Here is a 24,021-nt window from a genome sequence, read left to right as displayed (position 1 = left end):
GTACGCCCACGATATTAGTAACAGCGGGGGCTACAATCATCAGCGCCCATAGCGCCAGCATGCACACATGGCAAACAGCATATCCTAATGTATCTTAAAGGATATAGCTAGTCCGACAAACGCTGCACACAAAGTGGGAGGAGTTTGAGTTTGTCACACAAACAGGGGTTCCAGCTATAACACACAAGCTAGTGACAGATGCACGGGTTAACAGTGGTCTTAAACACTCATTTAGGGAATAAACAAACCGCATGTGAACCATATAAATCCAGCACATAGTCACAGTAAAGAGGGAAAAAGTACACAACACGTACACCCATAACAGAAACAGTAGCAAGCACGAGACTGCGCCTAATGGTGGCAACACAGACTGTACTAGTGATACATATATCATTGTTATTCTTTCAGATTGATCCCTTGAGAAAGGCGCATGGCGCCGAAATGCATTGGGATAATGGATATGGTACGCTTATTTTTGAAATAAGAAGAATTTGAAACGAAACTGAAGATAAATGTGAATGTAACATTTAATCATGGATTAAAGAATAAACGAAATCCTAAGAAATAGAAGCTTAGCTCGTGCATTCTACTTATTTGGAGCTGGAGACACAGCAGAACCTCAGTGCCCAGGGAGACAGACCTAGAGTTAGGATCTGCTACAAATTTAAGCTAAGGGTAGGACTGGAGTAGTAATGGTGGCAGGAATTACGAGTCTTGAAGCTTGCTTATGATTGACGTAAATGCATGTAAAGCACCTGTTACTAAACCAGAAAGTCAATAAAGAAATGTAAACAAAAAAAATGGTGGCGGGAATTACAAATAACAAAAGAGAACTGAGAAAAATAGGGCCAGGTGCTACGCACACCTGCGGTGTCACGATGACTGCGAGTTAAGGGCCCAAGTCACCGAGTACTGAGCAGCACTTAGAAAGAGAACTGACGGAAGCCGAAGAGCACGAGGCTGCTCCAATCTGCTCCTTCCCCTGCCTGCAGCTACACCCCAAGACCCAAGCAGAGTCAGACATAAATGTGATTTCCCTGCAGAGCTCTCTTGCGCCCCCAGGATATTCAATGACATGCGAACACCAATAAAAGCAATGCACTTTTCAGAAACCACCAAGCAGTGGCGATGGGAGCAGGAGTGTGGGGGCCCTGCAGCACCCTCACATACACCTGATGGAGTTCAAATGTAGATTAACAATAAAGAGGCTTTTAAGTATTAGTTCTGACGCATTTGGTGTGTTCAAATTCAAGGTGGCCCAAGACAGGTCACTCCAGATGCCAAAGTACTGCTAATTCTTCTAACAAGGAGAGCTTGTTCACCGTTCCTTTCTCTGACTGTATGTTTCGGGAACTGTGAATAACTGAAGACACTTATACAGAATGAGGTACAGGTGAAACGAGAAGGTCATGGTATCCAGAGGTATATAAAGACGTGCTTGTTTTACAAAGTAAAAAGCCAATATTTCAAAATAACTATCACCAGCATTGAAAGTACAGTCAATGCTCTTAAGTTAGGTATGTCGACAGATAGCACCCCCACTCTCAGAAATTTCAGCATCACAGATAAAGGGTTCTCACGTACCACGTTGCTCTCAGACATTTTTCGCTCCAAGCTTACTGTAGGACAGACTTCAACCCTGTAACTAATGTTATTCAACAGAGACAGTTTACACTGTCGGTCCAGACTACGGCCACTCTGCCTAACGTGGTCTGACCCTGGGGCGCGTACACCTGCAGATCTCGCATTCGAATCCCATCGCTGTCAACTCAGACCGCCATTCTTCCTACTAACATTTAAAAAAAGAGACTGACAATTGTGTCATCTACTACTTGTAGTGATTGGAAAGTGCAAAAAAACTCTGGACCAAAACACTATGTAGGAAAATAAGTTTTCTTTTTATTGATGACTCACAGTGGTACTGGTAGCATCCTCTAAGCACTCCGCTTGCTCTAATCATAGCCAAATTGAAAATATAGACCCTTTCGTCATGTTAAAAAGTATCATTCTTGGCCCAGAAAGTACAAGCATTGGCCGAGTGCGAGCGGCCGCGAGACGCAATATGTGGTGGGGGAGGGGAAGAAGCAGGAATTGTGTGCGTGCACGAGCGAGTGCAAAAAGGAAATAAAAAAAACACGTAGTCTGGCAACTGTGCACAACAGCAAGCTAGTGGCCGGCAAAGGTTGCACTTCGAAAAGCCCCTTACTAAAAGTTGAGCCGAGCAAGCAGCGCATACGCTGCTCTAGGCTCGACCTAAAAACCTTCAAACACCAGCCATCCATGAGCCAAACCCAAAATAATTCATCAACCTGAACTACTCATCTCAGAACCTTTAAAACACATCCCTACATCTAAAGTCCACCCATCCCTGTATAATTAAAACCCTCCACTCCTCTAATCTCCACTCCAATCTGAATCCTAAAACCTCCTCATCACCACAGCCATTACCCATAACTGAACCTTAAAACCCTCACCAGCCTTGAAGTCTTCCCATCCATGAACACTAAAACCTCTCGACACCTATACACTCCACCGTTGCTGAAACGTAAAAATACCTCACACACCTAAACACTACTCACCTGTGAACTCTAAAAAGCTGCTGATTGAGTGCAAACGTTCATGAATGCATCCCTGCCTTAATGGCACTCCTTTGGTTCTTTAATTAAGACTCCACAATAGTTATCTTTGATGAGTTTCTTATTTTATTTCTCCATCATTTTCATCAGATATTATTTCATGTCATCAGTGATTATACATGATATTATTCTTTATCCGAATCCATCAATTTATTAGAATGCTCCAATGCATTTTGGGCATGCTAGCCCTTTTTCGAGGAGCTCTGTGAATATCAAACAATACATGATATTGTGTATATCGAGGGGTTCTATTAACGACGGGCACCTTTTATGTTACAGTTCTCGCAAAGTCCCCCAACGCCCGGAAACCATCGATGTAATTGCCGCAAGACGGCTTGTTTAGTTTTACACTTGCGCACGGTTCACAAATCGTTCACTTTTCACCGTAAGTGGCTCTTTTTTCAGCCACGGTACCCACCAGCATGATCACGAAGTTAATTCACTAGGCACACTGACACAATGATAAGCATGACGTTATGTATGGTATTATGTTTATATGGCATTTAGCGCTGATTGGCTATATCTTATTGTTTGATATTCACAGAGCTCCTCGAAAAAGGGCTAGCATGCCCAAAATGCATTGGAGCATTCTAATAAATTGATGGATTCGGATAAAGAATAATATCATGTATAATCACTGATGACATGAAATAATATCTGATGAAAATGATGGAGAAATAAAATAAGAAACTCATCAAAGATAACTATTGTGGAGTCTTAATTAAAGAACCAAAGGAGTGCCATTAAGGCAGGGATGCATTCATGAACGTTTGCACTGAATCAGCAGCAATTTACTAACGTGAAGGACGGACACGTTACCTGCATGAGCACCTGACCTCAACTAAATCTCATGAAACTCAATAACCCAACAACCCAATAAATAGCTGTGCACCTAACCCAAATACATTGTATAACTCTAAAAAGCTCTCACCACCCATGCACTCCACCCATCTCTGAACTCATTCTATGCCCTAACATCAAATATTCTTGACCTTTTTTAACCCACTCATCACCATAAACAAGATGCATCCCTGAGCCCAAAACCCCACAGTAGTCCTAGATTAGTTTAATGTGATTTTGGATTTTCTTTAAAATTATATCTATTTAAAATGCAGAATGTTTCCTTTAATTTTCAATTTTTTTGTATTTCCTAAAAATTTACTTTTCTTTACAATGGCTTTTCATTATTTGTTTCCTCCATTGTGGTTTCTATGCTTTTACTTTTCTACGAATTCACCTACAACTGTTATAGACACATTTTCATAGTGGTATAGTGCAGAATGTTGATCGTTTGAGAAGAGCATATCGACAGTGACATCTTTTGCAATTATATGTATGTGCAAGTTCTGTGGGAAGAGGCTTTAGAAATTATGTAGGTTTTAACACCCTTTCAATATCTTCCCATCCAAATTCACATGGATCTTTCTCTAGTTATGCTAGATCCAAAATATTTGCTCATCTTCCAATCAAGTAGAACATGGTTTTAATGTGCCCACGGACAAATATGATGGCATTGTAAGGTCACTTAGCAGAACTGATCTCTTTAACTCACCGTACCATACATCATCAAATGTTTGACAGTCAGAAATCATTTTCCACACACACACATGGTATTTTTCTACGTCTTTAAAGTCACATTCTTCTTCTGTCTAAGAAAATCCTTTCAGAAACTTCACAGGTGCAGTAGTTAAATCTCCAAGCTGTACTCCAATGTTGCTCATTGTACCATCACCTGTATGAATATCTACCTTCATAAAAGCACTGGGCATCTCTGGGTCAAGTTTCTTGTACAGCATGTGAAGAGCAATTGTCTTTTCATGCCTGCCCCTTAATGCATCCATAACTCAGACAATCCTTGATCATTACTACAAATCTAACTAGCACAATATTAACATCTTTGTCATTTGAGATTACAATGACTCAATTGGAATCATTTCATACAGCACACTCAACATGTGGCACAACACGAAGGCCAACTTCCTCCAATTTGCCGTCAATTTCTTGAACAATATGGCTTGTACATTTTGGCACCAACTCCTCATTGACAATCATTCCACTTGCAACAATTGGAAATTCCATGTACACTGAAGCATCAGCAATGTTTTGGTGAGTTAACATCGCCAAGTTCATCTTGGATGATGTTTATAACCATTATTTATCAAGAAGCACAGGTATAGGTGTTGAATGTTTGATGCAGGCAAATCAATTATTACGCTTGAAGACATCTGTCCGGTTATTTCACATTCCTTGACAGATAGTTCAAAATAAATGTAAAAGACAATGTGCAGTTCTTGCAAGGTGCACACTGACTTTGATATCTGTAGAACAGTCTGACAACCTCTCAGAAGTTGTGATGGATTGAATCTTGACCATTCGCAATTGTGACATATAGTCCACAACATTAGCAGGTTTCAACGAGGACACCTTTTTGAAATAAAATTCTTCAGATGAACATTTTTTTTAGCTCTTGTACAAGTTTGTGCTTCACTGGTTTTGATGCAGCATATTTATCAAATAATGTGTTTGTTGGAAGAAGATTATGCGTCAGAATGGCCTTGATAAAGTCACCCCTTCTTTTGCTACATCTATCTCTGTATGTGCTTGCAAAAGATGTTTTTGTAACCTGTTTTGTAGTGGCTGGTTGGAAGAATCTCTAACTATGCAATTAAATCTTGGAAGTTTAGCTTTAGTGATTATTTAAAACAGCATTTTATCTTTCAATGCAAATCTCTCCTGCTTTAGTTCTGCGCATAGTTTTGATCCATGTTCGAGGACATCTAGTGGACGTGTCTTTACATTGTTATCTTTATATTGTTTGGTCACAAAGTTGTGTAGTTGCACAGGTTCAGTAATTTTAAAGGAGTTTGCTTGGTGCTGCATGAAATGAAGATGCTGTCAACAAGTTTATTTAAACGTTCCCATCTCTTTCCCACAAGTTTGTGGCAAAAAACTGTTTCCCAATGGTCTATTCATTTCAAATTTGTTATCTCTCTGAAACCATTGCAAATAGAAAGGACTACATCGTGAACTATCCGCTATTAAGCAGCATATTCACTATTACGTGTCTGATGTACAATTCCCTCAAACCGTTGCAGTGATCTCTGGGTCGCCTGTTTCAGTTTCATATGTGGAGCCAAAGCATTGAACCTTCCCTCTCTGTCTTTCACCACAAAATATCTTTGGCTGAATTTTCTGTACAGGTATGGTTTTCCCACCTCTTGCTTCTTTACTCTATCCAAATACCAGGACCCATATCTCAGTGCAATCTAATTTGCAAAACACTGTAATTAGATGGACACTCAACAGTCTTCACTTGTAGCTCCCAATCAGCTTCTCAATCATGTACCAAGGTTTTCACTAGAGCCATCATATGTAAAACATTTCCCCAGTACTTGCAAATGTGTAGTTTTTCTGGCATTCTTTCACCAACTCTAGGTTCTCAGGTTTTCTGATTATGTACTGAGTGTATTGAACATTGCCTGGCTTTGCATTTTGTCTTTTGAATGAAATGCACCCTGTGCCTTGTTCACTTCAGAGATAAGATATGCACAACCACATTTGTCATTTTTGTTCCAGAAAGCATTCCATCACAATGTTTCTATAACCTCAGATATAATGAGCATACCCTGTAACGAATTAACATAATAAGTTCTGCTCAAAACTGACTGGACAGTTTTGATTCCAAACCTTTTAGCCTCAATAAGTGCATTGTCTATGCCACATCTACTGAGATAACCTCCTGCACATAGTAACACAACCTTTGTCATGTGGACAACACCCACCCTCACCTAAAGATCATCAAATTCCTCTGGATTGCTCCTACAAATGTCAGATACAGTATGGAAAACACCTTCATAGCAGACAATTGGCAGAGTAGACTGGCCTTTAAGCTGAGCATGCACATTTAAAAAATATTTAGAGCTGTGTATACTGTTGTGTAGTTTATGACTTGAGTTGGCATTACTGGTAAAAACCCAACCTTCTTCAGTGGGATGGTATTCTGGGAGGTCAGAGTGTGAATTCCAGACAACGGAGGAACTGGCTTTTCTTCATCCTTCAGCCTGCACCAAATAGGCGATATGATAAATTCAGTTAAATTAGCTTTGTGGACCACAGCATCAGGTAAAAGAAGATCCATGTCCTCAGCCACTTGGAAACTTTCTAAGAAATGGGGATAGGTTGATGGCTTGTAGTGATTTTGCACAATTGGCAAGGCAGTTGGGTTATAAGTTTGCAGCTACATTTTTTTAAGCCTACGGCTGACATAGCTTGTTTACCAGCAGCTACTTCACTGGTACAAACTTGAAAAAGCACCATGCAGTATCAAGTGTACTGGATGGTCCAGATAAAGAAGAGCTTTCTTAAAAATCTAAATTATCAAGAGCAGCATTTGTAAATCCTTTCCAGCTAAAGTCACAAGGAAGTGGTGGGCTGTCAGATTCACAAGGTTTTAAAGAATAAGCTGCCAACACATTCTTGCCCCATAATATTTCATTATAACTTGTTGATACGCCAGACTTACTAACTGAAGTGATTAGCTCTCTATTTTTGCACTTGTCATAGACTGCGTGGGCAGTCATCCTGTGTTGAGGAGATTTATTTTTGCCATGATGTAAATCATGAAATACAATTTGGAAAAGACATTTCAAGTGCATTCGTACAGAGTAAGCCTGTCGGTTCATGGGGTTGACTTCCACGTCTTCGCTAATATCTTCAAAGCCATCATCAATGATGTTGGCTTCTATTCTGAACGCAAGAACTTTAGTATGTATTTGTTTTGCTTTGCTGATATTAAGCAGTGATGTATAAAATGTAAAGACAGCATCAGGCATTCTTGTTGACTCCCATGATTTGCTGAGGTCTGAGGCATCACAATAATGATCATTAAGTCCAAAATCAAAACCTTTCGGCACATTTCTTCAAAAAGTTGCTGCTGATTTTACTGCATCCTGTGATCTTATTTTGGCTGCAAGAACTTCAGGAGTCAAATCAGGTGGGAACACCTTGAGTGGCTCATTCTTTTTGCTATACTGACAAAAATGAATTCTTTCATTGTACATTCTCACCAGAAAAAATCTTAATTTCATTATTATGGATCAATACAGTTTCATCAATGTTGCCTATTTTTTCTCTGATCTCACTCAGTGTGAACTCATAACCAGCATCAAGAATGACTTTAAAACTTCCTATGTTTTTTTAAAGAGTGCAAATATAACTGAAAGCTGCTGGTTAAGTTGCTGCTAGGAGCTCATTGTACATTCGTATTTTCATGTAAGCATGAATGCGGTTCGGTTTGGCACACAAATCCAATGTAAATACATTCATCTCGCTGTTCAGATCAGCTGTGGCTGTAAACTTCATCTTGGGAGAAATTAGCTACAGATAAAATATGTTTGCCATTTGAGACTCATATACTCTGTTATCTGTTCTTTGTTCTTTCATCAGTCCCTTTGGCCCTTGTTCTGGCTAAACTACGGATAACACTTTGGAGATCCTCTGCCTTCTGGTTAGTTGTTTCGAGATGGACGATGAGTAGGCATTGAACTTCTAAGTGTATGGGTATTGGGTTTGGTTGTCATCGCTTTCTCGGATTCCTCTTGTGATTCACAGGTTTCTGCTATTTATGCACATGTTTTTCCAGCTTTTTTCCATTGTATACGACTTGTAGCACTTGTGTTACAATTATCAAATATTTGATTCTCCTCACCCATCAGTTTTAACCCCTCAGGGTTGCGCAAATTCTCACGCTGTGTGGAAGAAATAATAAGTGGGTGGGATTCGGATGGCCCTGGCCGTCCTCTGCACATGCCCAGCATGACAGTGGATGGCCGGTGGCCCTCCTGAGCACCAAAGATGTTAATCTTTTGGGAACTTCATCTTGCCATATTCCTGCAGCATCTCAAACTCTCTTCTGTACTGCCGCAGTAGATGTTAACTTTGCTTTCAGGTTAGTTTGGCATATGACACATTCCTCTTTGTTGAAGAAGTTCACAGATTTTGTAGTTAGCAACATTCTATCAGGAGAGAAAGATCTTCTGCTACACATGCTTTGCTCATGTTTACAAATATGAATCAATAGAAAACCTGAAACAAAAACAATCTTAAAATAAATTATCAATATGATGGCTAAAACACATTATTATATAGCCGTCATTTTGGAAAATGGCAAAATGGTTGCTTTGAGGTGTTATTTTCTGTCTCCATAAGAATTACTGACCCCCAAATCTATATTTGGCACCAAAACAAAGTATTCTCATGGTTTCTGAAATATTACATCATCACTGCAACATATCCACCATTAAAAAAAAAAAATCTTGAAATATTTGGCCCGGATTAGCAATGTCTACCCAAGCTAAATTACGTTTCTAATTATACAAAACACAAATCAAAAATGAAAATCTCTGGACATCAAGTTTTTTTACAGAGGTATATCAAGGGGCCACAACTAAGAGTGATCTCATGTATGTCATGTGTTTAGGTCGTATTCGTGTGATTAAGATGCCGATCCTCCCGAAGATACTTTATGTTTTCATGGGACTCACTATTGAATTATACCACGAGTTTCTGCCCACTGTACGTACCTTGATTACATGTTTCATTTGGCAAAATCATAGTGCCCAATTACCCTTTCAATTGCTCAGGCTGCCCAAGGAGGCGTCTCAGAATGGTCATTATGATGGTCATACAAACATTAGTTGCAGATGGACAGGGAGATAGTGGTGAGGATCATTTGTGACTTGCTATGGATGGAAAAGCAGAAGCGGAGCGCCCACCAAATGCTTATTTGAGCAACTGAATGAAAATGCCCCTCAAAGTATAGGACGAGGTAAACAGAGTGGCCTCCTGAACTACCTTCCATCACCTCAAAACTGATGCACTACATCCCTGAGTTCCCCTGGCCTCTCACCCTGGCCCATTCAATACCTGGGAGGAGGTTTTTTTTCACACTCTCAGACCTTTTTTGTAACTAGGATGCGTTAAATTTCTAACACTGTCATCGTGATTTTGGTCTTCCAGACTCTGAACATTTGCAATATACTCAATTGAAACAGTGGGCACTATGCCCTGATGTTAGAGATCTCACTCCCATAGAACAATTTGTAAAAAGAGCATACCTCCTAAAATAACTATTTCCTTTTTGTACTCCCTCCTTCTCAATAAGATTCTTTCCCAACAGCCTCACAACAACACCATAATGCTTTTTTGGAAAACATTTTAGGGCAAGAAATTCCAGTGGGATTGTGGAGGAATCTATGGAAGGATAGCCCCAAATGTAATAACCCATTGGTCATGTGTGAGGAAAATTGCAAACTCCCTTAGGACTGGTACTTATACCCAATGAAGCTGAAAAAGATTTTTTCCCACACATCTGACTTACACTGGAGAGGGTGTGGGGTGTTGGGTGACTTTCGGCACATCTGGTGGGGCTTCCCAACAATACTACCCTTTTTATCTAAAATCCTGGCGCAGATTAAGGATATTCTGCGATACCCAATTCCAGATACCCCGTGCTTTACAATATTGGATTTATGTGACCATAGTCTGCAATGCCAAAGTAAGGGGGGGCCGTGCCATTATGTGGATGTGTCTGCGGGCAGCAATATTGCCAGTGGCAGCGGCCTGGAAGAAGAAAGACGCCCCAACTCTGACACATAGGCCTATAGATTTATGGCAGGCTCTATAGATTTATGGCAGGCTCTCACCATGGAAAGACTGGCAAACATCTTTAGGGATGAATTAAAAAACGTTTAAGTCTCTTGGGACCATTATTGCCCTACCGATCTAGAGGTCTGTCACTGGCGGCCTGCCCCACGTGGGTACAGGTGTTCCGTTTCTTCCAGTTCTAAATCTTGGCTACCATTCATTTGAAGCTCCCTCCAGGTTGCTCTTCATTTGCAGTCAACATAAAGCTCCATTTGGTTATCCCATATATTTTATTTTACAGGTTTAAGTGGGGGGTTCTCGTTTCTCCCAATATAGGGTGGTGGTGGGCAGGAAGGAGGTAGAATTAGATTCTGGTAGAACTACATTGTTAGATGTGTTTATCGGATGTATGACATCACAACACATACTTTTACTCCGCATGCCATTACAACTCAGTTTTTACAACGCAAGTCGTTACAACGACTTGCGTTGGGGGGCGCTGGATAGTGGAATAGTCTAATTTTCTATTCCAACTCCAGTCTCCGTGGATAGTAGGGAAGGTGTTGGATAGAACATTTAACTATTCCCTATCCTACAGCGCCCTCCAGCGCAAGTCGTTGTAACAACTTGCGTTTTAATAGCTGCATCGTAATGGTAGTGCGGAGTGAAAGTTGCGTTGTAAAGGATGTTCCCCGTGTTTATCTGTAATAGCAATGTTAATGAGCAAGGACATGATAGTGGATTCCCACCCTTTTTTGAATTACACTGTATGGTGCAATGGCTTCTTGACAATATATGGTCTCGACTCCTATTGTTTGTATTGTTGACACCTGCTACAAGTAAAACCCAATAAAATAGTTTTGACAAAAAATGTAAACATATCCAAGGAAAAAATAATACTATGATAAAATTATTTAACTTTAAATTTAAAAAGTGATCACATTTTTTGAAATTATTCTATATGAAACAAGTTGTAATTTTTAATGCCTGATAAATCCATATAAACCTTTCAATGTAGGTGTTTTTTAAATACATTTAGTATTATTTACATGTAATATTTTTAAGTATATTAAAAAGTTAACTTAAAATTAAGGTAATAATGCCTTAGCATTTTCTATTTTGTTCAACATTTAAAATAAATACATGACATTAATTTACGCCAATATTTAATATGAAATATGTGTACTTTTTTTCAAGTTCGACAATAATTTTGACCTTTTCATATACAAATATCAATGAAAGGAAGGAAACAGAGGTGGAGAATCTGATGAAGGGGTGAAAACCCTGGGAAAGTTGGACAGAGCCAAGTCGAGGAGCGATGCCAAGTGACCGACTCTGAACCAACTCACCTAACCAATCCAGATGCTGCTCTTATGCTTTTAACTAGTATGAGGTCAAAGTCAGAAATGCTTGGAGCAGGCAGCCTCAGCACTCCTATATACCCTGGAGGTCTGTGCCTGGGCTCCACCTGAAATGTGTAAAACAGCTGCACTGTGCATGTCAGGCTGGCTGTCGCAAGACACCCACACAAAGGGACATGCATACTTTAAACTTTAGTTATGCACCATTCCTCTTCCCTTGCTGCCAGTCAGCGAGCAGTGCTACCCCCCCCCACAATTGACACAGGCTGAGTGCCTGCACTAAAAAACAAAACAGTAATAAAATAATGTTATTACAGTTTTTTTTTCATTTTGCTGCGTGACACTCCTGTGCCTTAGTGCATCCACCGCTGCACTTTTTTGGTATTCACAAAGTTAAGTTAGTACTAGCAGCGTTACTAAGAGTAAACTTACTAGTAGTAAAGTTATAGCAGTAAAGCTACTTGTAATAAATATTTTGTGAATGCCAATAAGTAGTACTCACACTTAAGTTTACCATTGTTACTCAGGCCCATTATCTTTCCTGGGTGGGAAGCGAAAAGGAACCCCCCAAATCTGGTCGGGGAAGGAGGATCCGGGTGGAGGAAAAACAATTGAAAAAATCAATGTATGTGCCATTGGACAAAGGCAATCATCATATCTAACATTTTCCTAGGTATTGTCAAAAAATAATTCAAAGCTTTGTGAATTATAACTAGTAGTTATACATCTGTACCCATGCAGTTCATAAAATTCGATTAGCCACTTTCATCATGATTTTAGCTCTGTGAGTCCAGAGGAGACGTGCAGCAAGGTGCAGGATACATTTACATGTGATTTACCTCTGTGATAAGGCACCATGTTACAAAGGTTATCACTGCAACACGTAACCACAAGACCAGGGATATTAAGTCGTGAACAGCTAGGCGAGCAACTCTTGCGGACATTCCACTTTCCTGTAAAATAAAAAAAAAGTTTTTTATGAAGATAACCATTGTTTCACTGTCCCTGTTCCATAGCCCGAGTTAGTAAGTGATGTTCTCTGTTGTTAAATGTGCCTTCTCACCTGAATAATTTCATTTTCTACTCATCATTGTGACTTTTACTATTACTTCCCACACAATGCTGATCGTGTTTGTAACCTGTAGGGTATAGATTTATTTAACAATGGAGCAATGCGGAGAAGCAACCAAAGTTGCTAGACTGAGTTGTGTTCGTAGAAAAAAGCAGCGTAGATCGTTTTTTCAATAAATATGGCCTCCTGCTTCTCTCCTCTGATGTGCAAATGTGTGTGCATGGAATCTAGCATAGGTTTAGTACAGGAAGTATACCATTCCAGAACAGAATCCTATGCCTAGGCAAACTTGAATACATTTCACACACTTGATGTGTGCTGTACAGTACAGCTTAAACAGAATGGCTGAAATATTACGAAAAATATATATTTCTCCTACTTACTCACAATCTTTGTAGATCTGGCTTTGCATCAAAATCCATGGGTGACAAAGTACCACACAAAGAATGCCGCCCAGGACCAATAGTACAGTAGAACAACACAGAGAGGTATCAGTTCTACTTTAAAAGCAACCATCCAGTGAGGATTTGTGCTGGAAAGTAAATAGTTTACCAAGTCTTTGTGCCACTTTCCTTCACTCTGTGTGCAAAGTCTTGAAAATTCAGCCCTAGGTCTCTTATCAATGTCATACATTTAAATTCTACTTACCTACTTTATTTCTTACCCTATTCATATCATTGTCATGCAATATCCTCATTGCCTCTCCTAGTAATTAATAGCTTTTTGACTTTTGTCCACCTGCTATGTTCAAAAGATATGTTCCAACCACTTGCTTATTCACTTAAAAGTAACGCGATGTCGCTCTGCTAGGGTGGTTTGTTGTATACATAAATACACGCGTAACCCCAAGCATGCCTTCATTGCTCTTCCACCTCCTGTTGCTTGACAAGGATGGAAGGTGTCACTCCTTGGTGAGGGAGGTGATATGCCAAACTGGCTCCAATGCCCTCTAGCAGTCCTGCAATATGATCTCAGTTTTATTTATAATTCCAGTTTTACCTAGCCCACAGTTTCCTTGTGTTTGTTGTGGTGAATAACATTTCCTTGGCATGCAAAGTAAATGGCATATTTTAGAGTCTACTATGGCCTAGATTTACTATTCTTCAGTATAGCTGCACATGCAACAAGATGTGGCATTTTGCGATGCCACGAAATATGCTTTGTACTGAAAAGTTGATGCAGGTGCAAAACAAAATTCCCTTGCATTAGAAGATTCAAACACCTCCCATTATGTATGCAAAGGGGGCGGAACAAAGTGACTGCAATGCTAACACCCAAACGTTTTCACCCAGAGCCAGATCTACTAAAATAGCATAATATGACCACGAGTTCAACCCTCACATAAAATAATACTAACACCATCCAAAAAACTTACAGAATACAGCATGAGATTGCTAAGAGTAAAATGTGCAATTACTGCAAAATTACATATTTCAAAAGGCTAAGGGCCACATGTATCGAAAATTCATCTTGCATTCCCTAAATAGAGAATTTTAGGTGATCGCTATATAAGGAAGCCGAAATGGTATGTAAAAAAATAGTGATTCCCTAATAGCAATTCCTACAGAGTAGCAATCACGATTAGGCTGCAGAGTCGCAATCACGATTAGGGAATCGCTATTATCGCCAACTTTGACATCATGTTTAAAGACACTAGCACACCTTCCTGATCTTTAATCCTTATGTATGAGCGTCAATGCATCCTCTAAGGCATAATGACCATTTACCTGTAAGAGTTCCTGCAAAACAGGATTACGTGTGTGCATGACTGCTTGGTCCCTAATTAGGTTGTCCATGCAAGGTGTTGAATTTACATTCAGTTACCATGTTTCCTTTGGAAACAATTGTATCTGGTAAAACCAATGCAGACTTTGAGTACAAGATAATGATCTAATATATCAGAATTTATAACAACAACACCACCCGCAGTACTTACCTCAGCCAGTTAATTGTACAATTTAAATCCCTGTGGACCCGGAGAATATAGCAACATCCCCTTCTTCTGCTCGGGAGACATACTGCTTGTGTAAATAGAACTTAAATAACTCAAGGAATATCTTTATAATTCTCCCCATATCAGGGACAGCTCCACTCCAGCCAGTCATAAGGCTTGAGGTAACTGACAGCAAAGTTGTGGTTACTCATGTTTGTACACACAATAGAATTGTCCAGTCTCCACACTTCACTAGTGCATTGAACTAGTTCTCTGTCCACTCTTCGCCATGAATGCTACACAGCATTGCATGTCACCCACAATATTCTAGACATTGGAATAAGCACACCTATACATTTGAGCTAAAATGTGTTCGAAAAGTTCAACTGTTCCTTCGTTCCCAATAAATGAACAAGTATACAAACTAGGCTGCTGCTCAAGCAATCATTTGCAGAGGAAGCTCGCATCTATTGTGGATAGCAAACTGCATAACATTCATTGAAGAAGTGGCGGACAGCAACATTGGCTCAACTCTCCACAAGTATTAAATGTGTAATGTGTACAATACATAAAACAAATTCTCCCCTTGTTTCTTTTTTTTTAACATGAATACATGTATTGATTATGGCTTGCCTGACATGCATAAGACTGCGCACCCCACATTAATGTCCATCATATATTTGGTCATGCAGCATGTTCTTACGTGAGTCCAGTGCTTAATTTGTGCCAGTGGTTTGTGGTGCTCGGCACCGGCACTAAATTGTTAACACTGGCACTTATGGTAGGCTGCCACATGGTGGCCCTGTTCGTCTAATTTAGAGGCAAACACAAAAGTTGTTAACTAATCCAATATACAATACAAATGATTAATACTTGCTGCTATGCCATTCTTATAGAAATGGAGGGCTGGAATAGTCAGAATGGTCACACTTGTAAGAGTGTGAGGAATAGTAGTTGTGTTGAAACTGTATTGGCAATGCGGACAGCAGCAATGTGCAATGCAAGTGGGAGTGGATTCCAGACAGTGCCCTGGCACTTATTCTTTAACTAATGAAGCATTGTGTGAGTCAATGATTTTCTGGCCTCTGACATTGAACCACCTCGCAGAGGTCAGAGATTGAAGAGCAAATGATGTCCGAACTCCAGATTGAGGCGACTTTAAAATGGTTTCTGATGTTGCACAATTCATCATTTGCCTCCTAAACAAACTGTTCCCGCTTTTCCTAGATGTACGTGTTGCATTAACAAACTGAGGTCTTGGAATTACAAATGCTGGTCTCTTTCCAGAATTCTTCCATCACCTCAGTTCAGCCACACACAATAGCACCACATATTTTGCATTGCATGCATGAACACCTTCCCCAGGTGCAAGGCCAGTGGTTGCCACATTGCTGCATTGAATAGAACACATGTCATTTCCAAGTTAAACAACGAACTTATTCTGGAAACCCGAGAGCTTCACACCCCAGCAGCTGCTTCATGTTAATCCTCTTCTCTCTGCCCCTTATTCCACCCCATGTCATGTCATATACTCCCCGTGTGTCACCAACACAGCTTTTCCAATATTCTAAACTGATAGCTGTGGCTTGGTTTTAATCGTTTGAACTGTAGAGTTTATGTTATTTGTGTATATATTGAGATTGCATTTTTGCAGTTATTTTTTGTTCCTTTGACGTTTAGTTTTATTTTCAGTTGAAATTTGTTGGTATTTCTATGGAAATCTGTGTGGGGTAAAATGTGGTCTTTATTTCATGTTTAATGTTTAAAAAATTGCTTTTCCATGATGGTACTGTGTTTTTTTTTTCAGCTGCAGTAAATATTTTCTTCTAGTCTTTTGTATTGTTACAGCAGTAAAGAACAGTTTTGTGTTTGGTATGTGTAATTATAGGGGCACATTTATGAAAACTGGTGCAGGGCAGCACAGCACTTTACTTTGCTGAGCTGCCCTGGGTCACAATGAAAAAACAGGAAAGTGCCCAAAGTATCCAATATTACGCCTTGCTATCCTTTACCCCTATGCTGGGACAGTTTTAGCAGCCTAGTGCCAACACAGTTACCCTTGCACTATGTGGTAAAATCAAGATTGTTTTATGCAGGTAGGGGCACCTTCCTACACAAAAACAATCCTGAGAGGCCTTCTTTCTCTTTCTATAACTACTGCAGAACAGTTGCCTAATACTCATCCAGAGTTCCAATAGTTTCATTCTCTTTTGAGATAATACTGCAAAACACCTTTCAGAATCTGTGTGGTGCTATTTGGCAATCTATTTCAAGATGAACCCTTAAGTTGCCTTATGTTGATTTTTTTACATTGACTTATTTTGAACCCTTTTGTTTGAACTCAAAACAACTTGGGAAGCAACTTTCTCTTTATTAGATTTTTAGGTCAACAAGAACAGCATCAATGCCATGCAAGGCAGTACAAATATCAAATGAACAGCAAACATCAAGTGATTGACCGACCTCCCAACTTAACACCTTCGACTCTCATGACGAGTTGAGCTCGTCATGGCCCGTGGAACGCTCAGATGCTGGGAGAATTCCCCTGCTATGCTGAGCGTTCCACGGGAGTCAATACACCTGTGACGAGCTGAGCTCGTCATGAGCACCGGAGTGCCGTAGCTCATGACGAGCTGAGCTCGTCATGAGCATGGGGGCGCAGGTGCGCGCCCCGCTCCCCCCAGCACAGCGGGGGAATAACCCCTGCAGCGAAGGGGTTAAGTCATAGTGGGCTACTAATGATGTACATTGACTATGTTATTCCATGGAGTAACATGCACATTAAAATCAACTTTCATCACTCATTGACATTACTTGGGTCGGTGAGCTCAGATAGTGTTGCAAAGGTACCCAAATGTCCCTGGGTTTGGAAGACGATGGCAGCTCTTCCTCATAAGTTCGAGGTTTTCTTTACAGCACACTAGATCCTTAACAAAATAGTCCTGGTGTTGGAGTACTCTCCCATGTGAGGGCTATCTGGCGTTTCGCCATCAGCAACACAATTCATGCAAATCTGCCCACAGTGCCCTTCAGCTGCTGTATGCAACATAACAAACTGACATTTGGTGTACATTGCACAGGGACTTCTGACATAGACTGTATGCGCCGCACCACTTCTTCCAAAAACTTAAACACTAGCTTGCATTCCCAGGCCAGGTGCCAGAAGTCTGCATCTAACTGTCCCCAACGCTTGTATTTGCTACTGTCCCGAAGCCCAAACCTGTGTAGTTTAAGTGGTGTGTGGTACACTTGGTGGATATATTTAAAATAAATAATGCACCGATTATCGTTGGGCGTGAGGACGCTAGTGATTTTGCAGGCATGCTCCCATTCTGTGTGTGTTAGCTGTGTGTGTTAGCAGGGGAGCGAGTCTAGCGTGCAAGGCTGTTATCAATACCATTGACCTTCTTATCCCTTACTGCACTATACAACTTAGCAACTGACTTGCGACGTGTAGGCGTAACCAGAAGCAGTTGCAAAGAGTGCAAGGTTGGGGGATTGACAGGGAATGTATTATAGCGTGCTTTTATTTACAGCTTCAGTCTGTGTAGAGTGAACCGGAATAGTAGCGTTGAGTTAGAAATGTATTGCAGCTGCTCAGGTATGATAAAACTCCCTTGAGGTATATTTTTTGCATTTTGTCTATACTCGGCTCTCTCAGGGATCGCATCAGGCCTTCCTCCTGTGACACCGATAGCGCAGCGTGGTGCGCCAGAGGTAGTTCCGGAGCATAAATCTGGCAATAACAAAGGGGATGCTGGACGGAGCGTTTGAGCAAATTAAATACTCATCCCCAGTCAACTGATCTGGGTTTAATCCATCATCATTCTATAGCTCACTCCACCACCCCAGTTCAGACATGGCCATATGCAAATCAGTCTGACCATGTGCCTTATGGGAAAAGTCCAGCCCGAACTACCAAGCCATGTATTCCTTGGACCGGAAACATGCATCCTGGGACCGGATTCTGGCTATTCAGCCATCATCAGCCAGGCTAGCTTGAATCCAGTGGCAAAGTGAGCAAGGTACCTACGTCTGGGCATACCCTGCCAACTTAGGTGAACAAAGCGATACCAAAGGGGATGATGGACGGAGCGTTTGAGCAAATCAAACACTCACGCCCAGTCAACTGATCTGGGTTTCATCCATCATCATTCTTTAGCTCACTCCACCATCCCAGTTCAGACATGGCCATATGCAAATCAGTCTGACCCTGTGCCTCATGGGAACAGTCTAGCCCGAACTGCCAAACCATGTCTTCCCTGTACTGGAAACAAGCATCCTGGGACCGGTTTCTGTCTATTGAGCCATCATTAGCCAGGCTGGCTTGAATCCAGTGGCAAAGTGAGCATGGGACCCACGTCTGGGCATACCATGCCAACTTAGGGCGAACAAAGCAATACCAAAGGGGATGATGGACTGAGCATTTGATCAAATCAAACACTCACCCCAGACAACTGATCTGGGTTTAATCCATCATCATTCTTTACCTCACTCCACCACCCCAGTTCAGACATGGCCATATGCAAATCAGTCTGACCCTTTGCCTCATGGGAACAGTCCAGCCCTAACTGCCATGCCATGTCTTCCCTGGACTGGCCACGAGCATTCTGGGAATGGTTTCTGGCTATTCAGCCGTCATCAGCCAGGCTAGCTTGAATCCAGTGGCAAAGTGAGCCAAGGGACCCACGTCTGGGCACACCCTGACAACTTAGAGTGAATGAAGCGATACCATAGGGGATGATGGACGGAGCGTTTGAGCAACTCAAACACTCACCCCCAGTCAACTGATCTGGGTTTAATCCATCATCATTCTTTAGCTTACTCCACCACCCCAGTTCAGACATGGCCATATACAAATCAGTCTGACCCTGTGCCTCATGGGAACAGTCAAGCCCGATTTGCCATGCCATGTCTTCCCTGGACCAGAAACAAGCATCCTGGGACCAGTTTCTGGCTATTTAGCCGTCATCAGCCAGCATAAATCTGTGGCTTCGCAACCAGTTTGCCAATGGATTGTCAAGCTGCAATAATGGTGTCTATCGCATTGATTTCTTGTTTTGGTGTGCCTCTTTACGAATGTGTAATTATCAATTTAGCTGGATCGGGTGCGTATCCCCATCTTCCGCAGCTACATGTGGAATAAAGGCATGGGAATTGTACCAGTAATGCGCGTATTGTGCCTGGGGGCATAAATAGTACAGATATATATCTGGCACACATAATCCTCACTTGGTGTAATCCAGAGTAAGTGTGTTCCAACCCACCCTAGCTTGATTGCTACCCGAACTTAGGCGGACTAATGAAGATTGTAAAGTATTGAATCACTGCTTGGATAATGTTATTGGAATGTTGCTGATTAGGTATAAAAAACAAGGCAATACTATCATTTTTTTGATAGCCATGCGATCCGCTAGTGATAACAGGAAAGCCGTCCACCTGTTCACTTATTTCTCCAGGGCAACACATGCAACCAGATTCCCAGATACTTAACTGGGTCAGTGGACCACACCAGCGCTGGTACTCCAAGGTAGGGGAACTTGTGTTTGTGGTTAAAGATATGTTCACAGACTTATACCAGTCAATCAAAAAATCCGAGAAGAGGCCAAACCTAACGTATTCGCGTAGCAGGGCTGCCTCTCTGTTAAAAAGCACCATGTCGTCAGCAATAGAGAGATATGACCACTGAGCAATGCATAAAGTTGAGAGCAGTTTCTCTGTGCCGCTGATGGATAATGGAAGCCAGTGGCTCCAGCATGGTACAGAACAGCAGTGGCGATAGGGGACATCCCTGTTTGGTTAATTTACCAATCTGAAATGACTCCGATATTAGTCTGCCCACTCGAACCCGTGCCGAGGGGTATAACAAACCCACCCACCCAATAAAAATCTAACTGAAAGCCTTTTGCTTTAGGATCTGAAACATGTAGCTCCATACTATGGATTCAAATCTTTCGCTGCATCCAACATTACAACAGCAGCAGGGAGTGTAGGGTCTAGGACGTGAAACATTACAAATATAGGGCCTTATGTATGAAGGCCTTGCGCCGCCGGTGTGTCACTTTTTCCCATTTTAAAAGTGGCGCACCGGCGGCGCAAGACCTTCATAAATAAGGCCCATAGTCCTTAAATTGTGGGATGTGGATCTTTCTGGTATGAAACCAGATTAGTCCTGTAAGACCAAACTTGGCATTAACGGTTGAAGTCTGGAGGCCAGTATTTTTGCATCTAGATTTATCTGGGATAAGAGGGTGACTTGTCTTTTTTAATTAAAGTGATTTTCAGAACTTGCATGAGTGAAGGTGGGAGCTTGCCTGTCTCATGTGCCTCACTATACATTTCCAGTAAATGGGGGACCAGGAGCTCAGTGTATTCTTTATAGGATTCTGCCATAAGGCCATCTGTCCCCGGAGCCTTTTTATTTGGCAGAGGGTGTATTGCCTCATAGATATTAGATGCTCCAATTGACTGACTGTAGTAGTCTTGATGCCCTTTAGCCAACCGCACACATAAGATGTCTGACAGGTACCCATCCAGTGCTTAAGGATCAGCACTCCCACGCGATGAGTACATGTCGGCATAGCAGCCACGAAATTGATCCACTATGGCCTGCAACGTGTAGTGTTCCTCACCCTTTGCAGCTGTAATTTTTGTAATGTTATGGTTCTCAGCACAAAATTTAAGCTTTGCTCCCAAGTTATGGCCTGGCCTGCCGCCCTCCCTGTATGCACAGGCTATCTGCCTTCTAGACAGGTAGCGTATCTCGGTCTCCGCCATCTCATCATATTCTAATATCAAATCTTGAATGCGAGCTAGTGTGGTTGCACATGGCCCGGACTCATACTCTCTTTCAAGCTCTGATAGTGCCTTCTCGATCCATGTGAGTTTTCCCCAATTATCTCTTAGAATACCCGCTGCTGCACTAATGCACATGCCCCTAATATTGACCTTGAAGGCCTCTCAGAGAGTTGCAGCACTGTCCACAGTTCCTACATTTAAATCAAAGTACTGCCCTATTGCTTCCCTAATGCTGTTAGCATAGATAGGGTTAAAGAGAGCCTCTGATGGGAACTGGGTTGTGGTCAGATAGTGTTCGAGGGACAGGGACCATAGTTGTCACCCAGGCATTCCCCCCTTCGCTCAATAGCCAATACTGCAGATGGGACAAGCTGCTGTGCACCGCAGAGGCGTGTATACCGTCAATCATCCCAAGTTCAAGCTGTCCATCCCTGACACATTGGGGGGTTCTAGGCATGCACCCGCCTTGTTTGCTTGATTAATCCTTGCTAGGATCTAAGTGTGTGTTGAAATCCCCCAACAAAATTTCAGCATCGGGCCATTCACGCAGCACCTTAAGATTCTTTGCAAATATATCAGGTTCATCCATGTTTTGTCCATAAACATTAACAATAGTCAATAAAAAGACCCCCTGCTTACCATGCACAATATCGTAGCACCCCTACTCATCTGTGCACATTTTTATCGGAGTGAATGCAATACTCTTCTTTATAAGGGTGAGGGCCCCTCTCGCGTAGGATGATTATGAAGAGGCAAGTTTATACCCCACCCACTTGAGAGCAATCTTGGCCTCCGTCTGTTTGGTCAGGTGCGTCTTGGGTAGAAGAGAAATCTGAATCCCATGCCTATCTATCGATTTCCAGGATATCAGCGCAGACATTGATGTTATGAGATGCAGTCTCTGCTAAACGATCAGTTAATTAAAAAAAAGTCTCATGGCATTGTTCTGTGACCCTTAGCCTTCGTCGTCGGAGGCGTCGGGTGGCCTGCTTCATGAGCCAAAGGGATTTTGCATAGTCCATGGCTTGCTTCGGATTGGTAAAAATTCTAGCTTTGTCGTCTGAACCAATTTGAAGCTGGGCCGGGTACAACATGGCATACTGTACATTTTCGATGATCGAGACCTTCTTCACTTTCTGATACTCCTTTCTCACCGCCTGAACTGCAGCTGTGAAAATAGGTTAAAATGCCACTGTGTTACCTTGATAGGTGATGGTACCTTTCTGACAGGATATTTGCAGCACTGAGTCACGGTCCCTGAAATTCAGCAGAAGCGCAATAATCTGTCTGGGTGGAGCACCTGGAGGTGGACGAACTGACTGGGAGCAATGGTCTTTCTACACAATGAGCAACTGAGAGAGACTTTTGGCTCCGCAAACTTCGAGGAACATATTTTCCATGTATGTCGCCAGCCTACCCACATTTGTTGATTCCGGCAATCCCATTATGTGCAGATTATTATGCCGGGACCTGACGTCCAAGTATTAATTTTTTACCTGGATGACTGCAAGTACCTTCTTCATATCCAGTACTTTGGAGGTCACTTGCTGCAGTCCGTTCTCTGCGTCCAATATACTTTGTTCTGCTTTGCCTAGTCTTGTGGCTTGTCTGTCTAGATTGGCTGACATGTGATCCATACAGCCACTGAGGGCCTCGGATTTACTATCTATGGACTGAAGACTGGCAGGGAGGTTGGAGCCTCAGTGGGATTGTCCAGCTCAGCAATAAGAGGTGGATCTCGGTTGATGTATACCAGGTTTCCGCAGCTCAAAAGTTAGATACAGCTGTTTTTTTCCCATTGTGAAAGACTCTCCACAGCGTGGACACAGTAGACACTCCGTGGGCAGCACACGTCTAGCGGGCCAGCCATGTGTCAGTCAGTACTGGGTACGTCCCGAGTCCAGCTCTTTCGTCCTGGACTCTGCACATTCACCAGCACCCCGGCACCCATCGCTTTAGGCAAAGACAGTCTATGTAGGCAGCTGATTTTGGAGTTTGGTTCTGCCAACCCACCACATTGCACCGGACTTGAGGACAGGCTTATCACGCCCAGCCTCAACCCCTCATGTTATGGCCTCAAACATGACCAACAGCTGTCCACACCTGCTGCTGTGTGAAAGCAGAGAGTGCTGTTGTGTGGTTCAAGAGTGGAACCGTGGCGTGCCACATAGAGGGGGATTACATTGCCCAACTTGTGGTCCAGGACGTCAACACTGTCAAGCAATAACACCACAGCCAGCTGGGACAGTTTAATTGCTTTGTGCCTCACATAACCTCCCTGCCCCTTGGTGGTCCTTCACAATAGGGGACCTTGCGCTGTGTCTAGACACAGCTGGGAGTAGTTCACCACACGCTCTTGCGCTGGGCCCACAGTCTCTCGTAAGGGGGGGTCGCCACTGGATCAGGAACCACACATGTTGCCGTTTATTGAATTTCCCACAGCAGGCTCGCGGGGACTGCTCGCTAGCTGCTCGGCTCTGCTCCGGATGGAAGCACGGCTCACACCACGGCTCCCCGCCACCTGCACAGATCGAGGCACCCCTTGTAATATTCTCACCGGAGGGATGGATTTGCAGG

This window comes from Lissotriton helveticus, chromosome 4_1 (assembly GCF_964261635.1).
Source record: "Lissotriton helveticus chromosome 4_1, aLisHel1.1, whole genome shotgun sequence".
NCBI classification, from domain to species: domain Eukaryota; kingdom Metazoa; phylum Chordata; class Amphibia; order Caudata; family Salamandridae; genus Lissotriton; species Lissotriton helveticus.
The sequence above is the reverse complement of the archived record's forward strand: the minus strand, read 5'-3'. Positions refer to the sequence as shown.